This window comes from Egretta garzetta, unplaced genomic scaffold, assembly GCF_000687185.1.
Source record: "Egretta garzetta isolate BGI_Z169 unplaced genomic scaffold, ASM68718v1 scaffold4, whole genome shotgun sequence".
In the NCBI taxonomy this organism is placed as follows: Eukaryota; Metazoa; Chordata; class Aves; order Pelecaniformes; family Ardeidae; genus Egretta; species Egretta garzetta.
In genome coordinates, this window is record NW_009259329.1 from 717,714 (window position 1) to 729,338 (window position 11,625).

Sequence of the window (11,625 nt, forward strand, 5' to 3'; positions counted from 1 at the left end):
TTTTTTCTCCTCCCCAATTCTCTCCCCCATCCCACTGAGGGAGGGGGGGGAGTGAGCGAGCGGCTGCGTGGTGCTGAGTTGCCAGCCGGGTTAAACCACGACACAGGACCAGAGATGGGCAGCGGGGTGGTGAGCCCTGCTCTGCCGCAGGGATTGACCAGCATTGCATCGGGCTGTGAACCTTATTGTATCCAGACAGCTCCCTCCCTCCGGGGCTGCGCTGCGAGGGTCCTTACCCCTCCCACAGCAAGGGCCAGCTCAGGCAGCAAACAGCGGGGGCAGAGCAGGGGCTAACGGGGCACAGTGTCCAATCCAGCCACGCTAGAGCCAGGGGAGATAACAGTGGGGGAGCCCGAGCAGCCTCCATCCCCCCTGCTTTACCCTTTGGGTGATGTTATCCTTCTCGCCCATAGCTGTCTGTAGGTGGGTCGGGTAAATCCTTTCTCCCACCCTTGCTCCATGCAGCCGCAGCGAGGCTGTGCCCCGTTCTCCCCCAACCATGGGTACCTACACCCACCCCAGGGATGCAGCGCCCACATTCAGGCAGTGGCCCCATGGCCCCTCCGTCAACGGCTTGGCTGGCTGGTGGAGCAAGGAGGTGTGGGGCAAGTGGTCCATATCCAGCGTGTGGACCAGCATCACCAGATTCTGGGAGCAGGGCAGGGGGGAAGGGGGAAGCAGGAGGCTGCTCCAGGCAGAGGAGAGGGATGAGGGAGGGAAAGGAGAGGAGAGACGGAGAATATTATAAAACACAAGACCTTGAAACAGGCAAGGAAAAGTTGGCCTGCATCGCTCACCCTTCCAGGCCTTAATCCCTTCGTTAGCACACATGCCTGATACAATTAAAGACAAACTCCCAAATCTGCAATGCAGACCGTCTGCGCCAGCCAAGGGTCCTGTGAATTCACCTCTGCGTTAACTGGTGTCTCCCAAGCTGAGGAGCATTTCCCATGGGGGGCAGCCCAGGGGGGCTGGTCCCCAGGTCCAGCCACCCCCCATGCTCAGGACTGGGCTCTGTGGGGGAGCCCCACACACGGAGGAGGGATGGGTTACACACAACCAGACGGAGCAGAGGTACAGGCAGCGAACGCAGGAGGTGCGACCAACACCGGGAGAGATGGCATTGCAGTGGGGACAGGCCAGGACAGACGGATGAGGCAACGAGGTGAACCTGCTTTAGCATGGACTAGATGATCTCCCGAGGTCCCTTCCAGCCCTTGCCATTCTGTGATTCTGTGATGAGGACAGGGCAGACAGGAGGCTGAGTACTGGGGCTGGCGGGGGTTGCAGGCGATGGTTTTCTCATCCCTTGGTCCCTGCACTCCCATCGCAGCCCATACATCTCCCCACTCTTCTAGACCACCACCTCTCCAGGGCATGCTGCCTCCTCCACGCCTGCATCTCCTGCTTTTCCCCAGTGGGACCCTGCGCTGTGGCTAAGTCTCCGTGGCATCACAAACAATAAAAAGTGACAAACCACAGCAAAAGCCGATGGCTCTTTGGGGCAGCCCCTTGCAACCCTACAAGATCCAGGGTGACTTGGCTGGCAGATTTATCCCAGCCTGAAGCCAAAGCTCTCACCCCTTCCTGCAGTCCCTGCCAGGGGGTGGGAGATGGGTCCACAGCCCCCCTGACCCAAGCATCACATATTCAGCAAGCACATCGCCCAGAACCTTGAGAACCGTACCAGCAACTCTGTCACCTCCACACTTTGTAGAAAACACCAAGAACCTGCAGCCTTTGGGCCTGATTGACCCATACAAGCTCCCATCCCTCCCAGTGCCCACCAGCTCAATGGGCAGAGTAGTCCGAGACCATTTATGTTGGCAGGGGCTAGAAACAGGGTGCTGCTGGGCACTGGCAGCCCCCGCAGTGCTGGGATCGCAGCAGCAAGGGTGGTTCTGTGTCCACCCCATTGCACATAGAGGCAGGAGCATGACCATGAACCAGACTTGTGAGGCACAAACCAGGCTGCAGGAAAGGGAGAGATAGGGCAAGACAAGCAAAAAAAAAAAAAAATAAATTAAAAAATCTCAGAACACTGTGGGCTTCCCAGTGCTTTTTCACCGTAAGTCCATGAGCATTGCCACAGCTGGCACCACACCAAGATCTTGCACCACACGAGCGGAACCTTCATCCTGTATCCCCCCAAGCTGCAAGGAGACCCGATTGTGGCCATTCAGTGCTTAAAGGGGGCCCATAGGAAAGATGGGGACAAGCTTTTTAGTAGGGCCAGCTGGGACAGGACAAGGGGGGATGGCTTTAAACTAAACCAGGGTAGGTTTAGACTGGATCTAAGGAAGAAATTCTTTCCAGTGAGGGTGGTGAAACCCTGGCAGGGGTTGCCCAGAGAGGGGGTGGAGGCCCCATCCCTGGGAACATTCCAGGCCAGGTTGGACGGGGCTGTGAGCAACCTGATGTGGTTCAAGGTGTCCCTGCTCCTGCAGGGGGGTTGGGCTGGGTGACCTCTAGGGGTCCCTTCCCACCCAAAAACGTTCTGTGATTCTATGAAGCTGTGCCACCCAGGAGCTCGATGCCACAAGGAAAATTTGGACAATGGGAAGGGAATGGCAAAGCCACCGCTGCACAGGCTGCTGAGGAGGTGTCCGACCACACGCGTGTGCACTGCCACAAACACCCGTGCACATCCTTACACACATCAACATCCCACACACCCTGCCTGCCTCTGCTCAGACGCGCGCTGGAAAAGCAATGAAGGGCTCTGCTCCTCCCCGAAGGCTGAGCGCTTACCCACGTACTGTCGCTGTTCTTGGCCTATCCCTTTCAGGTTTATTATCCCCTTTTGATTTATTTCTTTATTTTATTTAATGCATTGAAGAGTTGGTATGCTCGGAGCGTCAGCACTCAGGGATGCTTTCAGGGCCACCTCGCCAGCCGATTGCGAGGGCTGCAGCAGCAGTGCCAGGGCAGGAGAGCCGCACGATGGGGACAGGCAGTCACTGCTGCAAGAATTGCACCATCACCACTGTCCAGCCATGCATCCCTGGGGCGTGAACAGGGATGATGCTCAGTTTGGAGGCAGTGGGACAGCATGAGGACTGCAAGCAATATAAATTATGGGGAAAAACACCTCCAGTCTCCTTGGTGAACCAGGCTGTGAGGCGACAGCTTACAGTGACGGGACAGCAGGGTTAGAGTAATGGTTGGACTCGATCTTAAAGGTCTTTTCCAACCTAAATGATTCTGTGCTGTTTGCCAGGGACCCAGAAGCTTGGAAGTGAAATAGAGGCACTTAGTCTGAGTTAACAAACCAAAGCTGCTACCACTGCAGATCTTGGGAGGGGAAATAAATAAATAAATAAATCAAGCAAGCAAGCAAGCAGGTCCCACAGGATCTAATTAAGAAGGAAATAATGCTACACAAGCCCTGCTTGGGCATTAAGCCCCATATCTTCATGGGTCCCCAGAGAGATGTGCTCACTCCTGTGGCTTCACTCCCTGCACCCACCTCCATCCCTCCTGCCTTCACAGGGAAGCGGCATCTGCTGAAGGGAAAGGACACACCTGGGGAAGAAATACCATGGTTTCTCACGGGACCTGAAAAGGCACAGCACAGCAAAAAACTAGTTGCTTGGAGAAGAGCCTGACCTTGCAAAGTCATGCCAAGGGATGCCTCCACATGCCGTACAGCAGACCCGCTCCCACAGGGAGCTCCGAGCCCACCACTGAGCCCAGACCAGTCTTGGAAGGTCCTCCATGAAGGATAGGATGCAGGTGAACCTTCAGCAGATGTTGCATAGGATGTAGGAAAACCTTTGTACTGGGAGGGACAAGAAGTCACTAGGATCCCCCTCTACTCCAGCAGCCCAAGAAACCAGAACAACTGCAGGGACAGGCTGGGGCAATGTTCAGCTCTTCATGGCGATTAAGGACTGGGGGCTGCCTTGGCCCATGCATCAGCCACACACAGCAGCCAGCCTGCTGCTTCCAGCAGCTCCCAGGACTGCTTTAGTGTCTCCACTGGCTCCTGGCACCGAGAAAGTCATCTGAAGGGGGGGTTTCATGGCTGAGCAAGAAAAGCACGATCCCAGCAGCCTCAGGCAGTAGACCCCGCTTGGATCCCTTCAGTAGGCAAAAGGATTTTTAAGCCCAACCCAGGATTTAGGGACCAGAAGTCATGATGCTTGATCCCTGGCCATATTTTAACCCCATGTCTCTCAATACCCCCACCCTCTGTCATCCCAAGGGGGTCTATCTGCCCAGGCCAGCAGATCCAGCAGTCAGGAGCATCTTTCCTCCATCAATCCACCCAGCTCCCCTGAAGCCAGCAGAGCTCTACCAACCCACATACCCCAAGGACCAGGCCTGACAGCATCCTTCCCAGACCACGATTCAGCATGGGCAGCAGCAGTTGCAGCACTGCTCAGGGCTGGTGCCAACTTCAGCCATCGGTGCTGGAGAAAGGCAACGCGCAGATGCAGCCGGGGCCACGGGGAGACAGGTTCCCACCTCGCTGTGCTTGCAGAGTGCCATGGCCAAGCCGATGGAGATAGAGGAGAACTTCTCTGCCTGTCATTTACCCTGTCCTTCCTCAGAGAGAGCCGCACACAGAGCCCGACCTCATATGTCCCAGGGGTGCAGGTGGTGTTCCCCCTACCCCAACCCTGGCCACCAGCATCCCCAGGCAAGGTTGCCAGCATCACAGCTAAGAAGGCACCACAAGCCTGACCCGGGCAGCCCAGGGGTGACAGCTCTGACTCTCCACATGTCCAGATCCCCACTGTCTTAGCCCATTCCCTGCAAACCAGGAGGATGAGCTCCCCCAGGCAAAGGGCTCTGACCCCGTGGAGCCACACATCGTAAAGCACTTGATGACAGGGAGTGGTTGACATCCACATCCAGAGCTTGCCCATTCCCCAGGAGGTGGGCACAGGTCACAAGCCCATATCCAGGGGACCAGGCCAGCTGGTCAAGGGCTACTGCTGCCAGGTGTTAGCCAAGACACATGAAACACCCATGGAGAGATCCAGGTGCTATGATAACATCATCACCATGATCTAGCCCCATCCCTGAACGAGTCACTCTCCAGCTTGGGAGTTAGGAATTTGGCCCTGGAAGGGGCTGCTGGCCACCAGCCACCATACCCTGTAATCCCCCCTGGAAACGCCACACTCCAGCCTAAAACCAGCTTGTTCCTCCCCAAGCAGTGCTCCAGGAGGCTGCTCCAGAACCTCAGTGAAGAGCCCGAAGGTGAGATCGGCACAGCCCACGTCCAGGATGAGCATGACAGGAGCGCTGGCATCCCCAGCATCTCCATACTGGAGGCCAGATGGGGAGATCCAGGTCCTGCTGGTCATGCCCTTCTCCCTTGCAAAGCTGGCACTAAGGTGTGCAGACACCAGCCCCTGAGAGCGTGGGCAACACCTCCCAGACTCCTGCAGGCAGGACAAACTCCCACCACCACAAGCTACTGGTCCCACACGGCTGCCCTGTTCCTCCAGAGGCATCAAGCCACAGCTCCAACCCCGCTCTCTGCTGTGGAGAGAAACAACTGCTAGGAATGCATTCCCATGGCCAGCATCATCCCTTTACCCCTCAACCACTGCCCACCAACCTGGTGATGCTTTGGAACAGCATCAGGAGCAGATGGGGCTGAGCAGGCAGAAGAGGCAAGTCAGGACCTGGACCTCACCCCACCTCCTGGACACTGCGGAGCCAAGAGCGGGTGCCCTGCCAGTGTGGTACCCATGGCCCTGCTCAGAAGTGGGGTTGAGCATCCCCGTGTCCTTGCTGTCAAAGACCACACCGCTTCAGGGAAGGGCAGGAGAACATGTGCTGCCCCAAATCTGGGGCCCCACCAGCATTTTACCACCTTCTGTTTCGAAATATCCTGGATACCTCTGTGCCAGTCCCTGCAGCAGCACCACGATGCTGGCAGGGAGCCTGTATCAGAATCATACCATAGCATCCCAGGTTGGAAGGGACCTCAAGGATCATCTGGTCCAACCTTTCTGGGCAAGAGCACAGCCTAGACAAGATGGCCCAGCACCCTGTCCAGCTGCATCTTGAAAGCATCCAGTGTGGTGGAGTCAACCCCTCCCCTGGAGAGATTATTCCAATGGTTGGCTGTTCTCATTGGGAAACATTTCCCTCTTATGTTCAGTCAGAATCTTCTCAGGATTAACTTGCACCCATTACCCCTCGTCTTTTCTACGTGACTCCTTGTGAAAAGGGAGTCTCCATCTTCTTTGTAGCCACCATTTAAATGCCAGTAGACGGTGAGAAGATCCCCTCGGAGCCTCCTTTGCTCAACAAACCCAGTTCTCTCAACCCATCCTCATACAGCTAAGAGAGGCTTCCCAGTCCCTTGGTCATCTTGGTGGCCCTGCTCTGAACCCCCTCCAGCCTGTCCACATCTTTTCTTTTTGTCCAGTCTGAAGATGACGACCATCAACTCACAGAAAACATACTGTAGCATGAATCCCTTCCCAGTTGCAATGTCTCCTCCAGGCTATAGCAAGTTATACTGGGTGTGGTGGGAACAGAGCCTTGGACCACAGGAACTGTGAGCAGCTCTGCCCTACGGCTCCCGGAGCCTCTGGGGATAAGCGGGGCTGACGGGACTCCCAGAACAAGGTCAGCATCCTGAGGGCACCACATCCAGAGCTGCGTCAAGCACACATGCTGCCTTGTCACCCTGCACGTTCAGAGCCCCTGCAGCAGGGGACAGGAGTGTTTCTGCAGGTCTGGACGTGGCCAAGTTCCTCAAAAAGCCCATCATGCCCAAAAGTGGAGGAGACTCCTCAGACCCCCAGCTCTGAGGACCCAAACCAGACGCAGTTTATCATAGAATCACAGAATGTTTTGGGTGGGAAGGGACCCCCAGAGGTCACCCAGCCCAACCCCCCTGCAGGAGCAGGGACACCTTGAACCACATCAGGTTGCTCACAGCCCCATCCAACCTGGCCTGGAATGTTCCCAGGGATGGGGCCTCCACCCCCTCTCTGGGCAACCCCTGCCAGGGTTTCACCACCCTCACTGGAAAGAATTTCTTCCTTAGATCCAGTCTAAACCTACCCTGGTTTAGTTTAAAGCCATTACCCCTTGTCCTGTCACGGATCCCACCCAGAGGTGTAGAAAAGCAGGTGAAGCTGCAGCAAACTCCTTGCACCCACATCATTGCCCCTTCTGCTGGAAAGCAAGGCTGGACAGACAGACCGACCAACCAACAGCATCCCATGCCCAAAGCACCTCCTTTCTCCCAGATATTATGCGTGAGTTGTGACAGCCCTGGAACATGGGAGGAGAACGGCGCTTGCTTTTGCTCTGTAGCCGTTCAGAAGTGTTTAGTGCTACAGAGCCCAAACTGGGCTGGAAGACAAGTTCAGTAAATCACATCCCACCTATTTTGGAGCTCCCAGGAGTTGTTTTTTTCCTTTCCATGGACTCAAGCAATCGCTCTCTTGTGAGTGCAGTGATCTCCGCTCAAACCCCTTCTGCTCTTGAACACTTACATTAACTGGGTAATTCACCCAGCAGCTAAGTGTGCTTCCAAATACAGTGGGTTAGAGTACAAAAACCCTCCCCCAGGGAGGTTCTGCCTCAGTGTCTGGGATGTAGAGACCCAGTAGATGCTAAACCCTGCCAGGATTGGAAGAGAAAGGCAAATAAGGGCTTGAGAGGCCGTTAATACCCATGGGTACATCTGTGTTGCTGCATCCCAGCAGCTCCCCAGGCTCCAGGTCGACACCTCAGCTACATCCCAGCTTCACAGCAGCATCCTACCACCCCACACCACAGAAAGCTTCCACCTAGTCTGGAAGGCAGGCGCAGAACAGTCTGGAAAGTCCCTCACTCAGGATGCTCAAGGTGTGCCCAGTGGTCTTCTAGACAGACCTTGGAGAAGGCAGACCCAACACCAGCATGATCTCAGGTAGAACTCTGGGAACCAGAATCACACGTGGGCTGGAGCACGAGCGGGCAGGCTCAGCCACAGTGCTCAAACGAGACATTGGGACAGGGTGCGAGCCCCCCACATCCAGGTCCCCAGCAAGACCCTGCAGCACTTCTGTGAACCAGCACACATCTCTGAGCTGCCCAACCAGAAACTCTGGGGAAATGCCCTTCCGTCAAGGCCAGCCCCGGTCCACAAAGGAATTTTGGGTTGGGATTGCTCTTGCCTAACCAGAGCCAGCAGCAGGCAGGCAAGGAACCCCAGAGGTTCAGCTTCAGACTCTGATAACTGCGCTCCAGCCGTATGGATGCTGCGAGCTCCAGGCTGGGTGGCAAAGGCTGCGGCAGGAACATCCATGGCCCCTTCCCAATTAAACAGCAGGGAAATTTCTGCACGCTCAGCTCCGCCGCAGGACGCTCGCTGCAGCAGGGTGGGCAGCCCAGAGGGACAGAGGCGTGTGGGGAAGGGCTGCCAGTGACCCCTGGGGAAAGGACACAACTGCAGGGGTGGGCAAGAAACGTGGGGTGCTGCTAGGCTGCTCCTGACTGTGGGGTGCCGTCGAGAGAAGGGGAGGCAGGGACCCCCACTCACAGGGACGCCAGCAAATTCACAGAGCAGGAGTGCGTTTCAGTTCTAGTTAGGGAAGGACAGACAAGACCTGGCCTGACGTCAACAGGCAGGGACAGATCGGAGTGGGCAAAAGACGTGCCCGGAGCTGGGCTAAGCTCTCTGCTTCAAAACCAGCTCAATGGCAACCAGCTAAGCGGGGAAGACGGCCACGCAGTAGCCCCAGGAGCCACAGCACAGCCTGCAAGGGGCCAGGACAGAGCGTTTATCCTGGCTTTCCTGGCACATGCAGAGCCCCAGTCCTGCCCAAGGAGTTGGCCTGCTTGTCTCAATGGTGCAATCAAAAGGACCTCAGGACAACGCTGGGCAGCAGATCTGGGACTAGCTCCTGTCCCAAAAGGGTCCACAGCCTTGACTGCCACGAGCAGAACACTGCGGAGAGCACAGCCAGGACCAGGGACTCCAGGGGTGCAGATCCCTGGAGCCTTGGCTGTTTCAGACCCACGTTGTGGGTCATTCCTCAAGGTACGACAGCTCTGCCCTGGCCATAGACCTCATAGCAGCCTCCCCCAACTCCACTCCAGGTCCTCATCCTCCATCTCCATTGGGGTGCATCAAGAGGAACGTGGCCAGCAGGGCGAGGGAGGTTCTCCTCCCCCTCTACTCTGCCCTGCTGAGACCCCACCTGGAGCACTGCGTCCAGTTCAAGAAGGATGAGGAGCTACTGGAGAGAGTCCAGAGGAGGGCAACTAGGATGATAAAGGGACTGGAGCATCTCCCCTACGAGGAAAGGCTGAGGCAGCTGGGCTTGTTCAGCCTGAAGAAAAGGCTGAGAGGGGATCTCATCAACACCTACAAATATCTTAAGGGTGGAGGGTCACGAGGATGGAGCCAGACTCTTCCCAGTGGTGCCCAGCACCAGGACAAGGGGCCATGGGCACAAACTGAATCAGAAGAGGTTCCAGTTGAACGTGAGGAAGAACTTCTTGACTTGGAGGGTGCCCGAGCCCTGGCCCAGGCTGCCCAGGGGAGCTGTGGAGTCTCCTTCTCTGGAGATCTTCAACCCCCACCTGGACGCTGTCCTGTGCCCCCTGCTCTGGGTGAGCCTGCTTGGGCAGGGGGGTGGGACTGGGTGAACTCCGGAGGCCCCTTCCAACCCCTGCCATGCTGGGATTCTGTGATCTCCCGGCCCCGTGCCCCGGCACAGCCGGCCCCCTGCCACCCTCCACCCATCTGGTAGCCCTCTCCATTTATCTTTATGCCTTTAATCCTTTAGTTAAATGGCACAGCTCTGCACTCAAAGCTGGAAAGAAGCAGCCTAATGGCCATTAAGTTCCCCTTCAGAATATTAGATTCAGATCCATCAATTTTACTTTGTAGAGAATATTTGCAGTAAAATCAGAGCAGCTCCCAGGCGCCTGACAGCCCAACAGCGTTTTCTTCCTAGGAGCAGCTGTTCAGAAAACACAGAGGCTCAAGATTTACCGACGGTTGGCAACACGAGAGAGTTTGGAGCCCCAAGCCAGAGGATGCCACCCGTTTCCATTGCCCATGTCAGCATCCACCAACAAACCACAGAGCTGATAAAACAAATCTGCCGCTATAACCCTCTGGCTTTCCGGCATCCACCCACGGCCTGCCCTTGCTCCAGCCCTGTCCTCTCCGGGCGAGCGCTGGTCACTGGTGCGCAGCCCACTTCATCCCCACTGAGGACTAGGAAGGCTGCCCCAGCATCGCTGCAGCAGGACTGGCCAAGTGCTAGGGGGAGATAATAAATAAATAAAAGAGCAGAGCTCTCTGGCAGCAAGGAAGGTGATGGGATTTGCCTACGTTGCCCTGCCGGTGCCACCTGCAACAGGTAAGCGGCACGTTGGCGAGAGCAGCCAGCCTCTCCCCAGCCCGGGATGCTGTGCATGGCTGTGCACCCCCAGAGCAGCCCCAGGTCTTTCCCGGGGGGATCAGCCCGTTGGGCGTTTCACCCGTGCAACGCATTTACAGCCTGCGGAGGTGACGCCGGGTCTCTCCCTTCCCCTCCTGGAACCCAAGCCATGGGGAGCAGTCCTGAACACGTCCCACGGGGGCTCCCCAGGGGTTCCCTGAAGCTCAGGGAAGAGCACAGCCTCACCCAAAGATTTGTTGCACATTTCAATTTTTTATTTATTTATTTGTGCACCAGCCCTACCAAGGCACTGCCAGGACCAACCCCAGAGCAAAACGGGAGCACATTTGCAACCCTGCCACCTCCCAGCTGCAAACCCAAGGACCGCCGCGCTCCGAACGTTAATAACAGCAAGGAACACGACCGGATTGATTTTATCTTGCGGGGGCTTTGCCTGTCTACCCCCAAACTGGGCGTTACTGGGATAACAGGTTCCCGCTGGGTGCGGTGGTTCTGTTCAGCTCAAGATCCACGCCCCAAGCTGACAGGTACTAAACTGGGCGAAGCGATCAGAGGCCTCGCGTGCCTCGTTACAGCGTCGCAGCCCGCGCCCGGGGGTGACGAGGCACTTGCAGCACGGACGGTCAAGTAGGCAGAACCGGAGTCGTGCTTCCCCATGGACTGCAAACAGGTCTGCCCTGCCAGCCTAAGGATTTTACCTCCTCTGCTCTTGGGCTGATTTATGGTAAATAATAGCTGGGGGAAAGGAGAACATCCCTGGGAAGGTGAGGGTGATGGGGGTCAAGCACTGTGGAGCCCCTAACCACCATCAGATCCCCACCTGCCACTGCTAACAGCTTTTATCCTCATGTTTAACATGCAGCTCTGCACCAAAAACTGTCTCCAGCAAAGCCCAGTCTTCCCAGGGCTCGGGAGAGCTGAATTCCCTCCACCATGGGCAGGGCTCGCCGACACTCCGGCATCGCATGGGGAATTCCCACAGCTCCAACTCTTCCCAAGGGGGCTGAGATTTGGATTACACCAGCTCCTTCGTGGGGCCGCTTTGGCCCGTGCCTTTCTCCCAGGGCTCTGGGCGATGCCCCCCTGCTTCCACCCAGACCCACAGCTCCAGAAGGGAGGAATCAGCTCCATTTAATTCAAAAGTTTCTCAGATCCAGACCCAGGGGGTGGGCACCCTCCGAGGCCCCTCAGCACAAGGGGTCTCTCGCAGACCCCCCCATCCCTTCGCTCGCAGCACCCCCCC